The sequence below is a fragment of the Cupressus sempervirens genome, chromosome 3 (assembly GCF_028749045.1).
Source record: "Cupressus sempervirens isolate cs-2001-9-10 chromosome 3, ASM2874904v1, whole genome shotgun sequence".
Lineage (NCBI taxonomy): Eukaryota > Viridiplantae > Streptophyta > Pinopsida > Cupressales > Cupressaceae > Cupressus > Cupressus sempervirens.
Genome location: NC_143120.1, coordinates 795498830 through 795501604, shown reverse-complemented (window position 1 = coordinate 795501604; position 2775 = coordinate 795498830).

The following is a 2775-nucleotide window of genomic DNA, read 5'->3' as shown; positions in this document are numbered from 1 at the left end:
CAAGGGGTTCAGTTGGAGTGAAATAGAAAGGGAAAGGAAAAAATCATTAGATGGGAATGGATGGTAGCTAAACTAAAGAAACAATTCATTATTGTGGATTATGAGCTTGATTTGTTCAAGAAAATACAAGGTTTGAAGCAAGTGGAAAAATTTGTTCAAGAGTATAATGAAGAGTTCTACTGAGTTCTCATTAGAACTAGCCATGAAAAAGTTGATAAGGAGAAAGTGGCCCATTATCTTTATGGGTTAAGGTCAAGCATTCAAGATGAGCTTATTCTAGTTTGAATGAACAATATTAACGAGGCATACTAGTTTTCCCTAAAATTTGAGGAGAAACTGAACAACAAATTTGACAACAAGAATAGCGAAAGAGGTCATGATGGAAGATCTAGTAGACAATATTATGATGACCATAATGATGATTAGAAGAACAAGGATGAGCCTGGAAGTAGTAGTAAGAACCAAAGGGGAAATAATTCCAATTGTTTCCATGATCATAATAATAGAGATCGGAGAGGAAGATGCAAAGGAAAAGGATCTGGAAGAGGAGGCTTCCATGGGAAATGTTTTCACTATAGAGAAGAAGGGCAAAGAACATTTGAATATACTCAGCACCAAGGAAGGATAGATTGAAGAATAGAAGGTTGGGCTAGAGTTGCACATGTTGATGAAGATGCTAGATCAACACATTCTAAAGGTGTTAAACAAGGAGAAGTCGTAGTTAACAAAAGATTCCTATTCAGTGGTGAGAATGGACCTAATCAAAGAAGGAGATTATTTTGCACAAGGTGTAGATATGAAGCTAAGTGTTGTGATGTGATCATTGATGGTTGAAGTACTAACAATCTAGTGTCAGAAATGATGGTCACTAAGTTGAAGATTAAGAGGTAGAAACACCCGCATCCATACCATATTTCTTAGGTGCAAGATGACCACAAGGTCATGGTCAATGAGTAGTGGTCATTGAAGTTGAAGATTGGAAACTACTAGGATGGGGTACTTTGTGCTATCATACCTATGGACATATGTCATATGTTGCTGGGTAGGCCATGGTAGTTTGACAGGCATGTCGTACATGGGCAAGCAAATTCCTACACTCTAACCAAGGATGGAGTGAAACATAAGTTGAAACCATTGAAGGATAAAGAAGAAAAGGTATGTAGTGCTACCAGAATATGTTTTGTTGATGGAAAAGAGTTTCTCAAAGATATGAAGCATGAGCATATGTGTTTTTCTATAATTCCAAAAGATAATAAAAAAGAAGTAAAAGAGGTACCTGTAGAAGTTGTAGATATTTTGGGGTATTTTTTTGATATTGTATTGAAAGATGATGTCCTGATGGGTTACTCCCAATGAGGAAGATCAGTCACTAGATGGATTTGGTTTCAGGAGCTAGTTTGCTAAACAAGGTAGTGCATAGAATGACACCAACAGAAAGTGAAGAGTTGAACACACAAGTTCATGAGTTGTTACAGAAGGGGTTGATTCAAGAGAGTATGAGTCCATGTGTTGTACCAATAGTATTAGCACCAAAGAAGAATGGAGAATGGAGGATGTGCATAGATTCTCACACTATCAATAAGATCACAATCAAGTAAAAATTTCCATTGCTAAGGATGGATGATATTATGGACTGTTTGAGTCGTGAGTATTTCACAAAGATAGATCTAAAAAGTGGGTACCACCATATTTTTATCAAAGAAGATGATTAGTGGAAGACTACTTTCAAGACAAGGGAAGGACTGTATGAGTGGTTAGTCATGCCTTTTGGGATAACCAATGCACTAAGCACTTTCATGAAGCTCATGAATGAGGTACTCAAGGAGTTCCTAGGTAAGTTTTTTATTGTTTACCTAGATGATATTTTGATTTTTAGTAAGACATTGGAGGAGCATTTGATCCATATTTGTAACATGTTTGATAAGTTGAGGGAAGAAAAGTTGTTAATAACCTGAAGAAATGTAGTTTTCTAAAGGAGTTGGTGTACCTAGGATTTGTAGTCTTAGCAGAAGGTTTTGAAAATGGACCTAGAGAAAGTGAAGACTATCCTTGAATGGCCTACTCTAAGGAGTGTGACGAAGGTAAGATATTTTCATGGATTGGCTATTTTTACAGAAAGTTCATAAGAGGTTTTAGCAGTATTTGTGGACACTTGACTAAAACAATGAGAGGGGATAGGAAAGAATTTAAGTGGACAGTACGAGTAGATAAGAGTTTTAATTTGTTGAAATAGAAGGTCACTAAGTAGCCTATTTTAACTCTTTCAAATGTTAACAAGGTGTTTCAAGTAGATTGTGATGCTAGTGGTACTCTAATAGGAGCTGTTATGAGCCAAGAAGGTAGACCTATTGATTATTTTAGTGAGAAGTTGAATGATGCAAAAAGAAAAAAAATTCTTTATGGTTAAGAATTTTATGCTATAGTTCAAGCATTAAAGAAGTGGAGACACTATCTTCTTACTAAGGAGTTTTTTTTGTATACTGATCATAAGCTTTGCAATATTTAAATAGTCAAGGAAAATTGAACTAAAGACATTTGAAGTGGGTTGAGTTTTTGCAGAGTTATACATTTGTTTTGAAACACAAGAATGGAAATTCTAATAGAGTTGTAGATGTACTTAGTAGAAGACAACTATTACTAATAGAAATGTAGATAGAGATGGTTGGGTTCAAGGAACTCAATACTTTGTATCTAGATGATCTTGATTTTGGTGAAGCGTGGAAGGCTTGTATAGAACCTATTACACTTGACAGGATAAAGTGGTTGGATTTCATG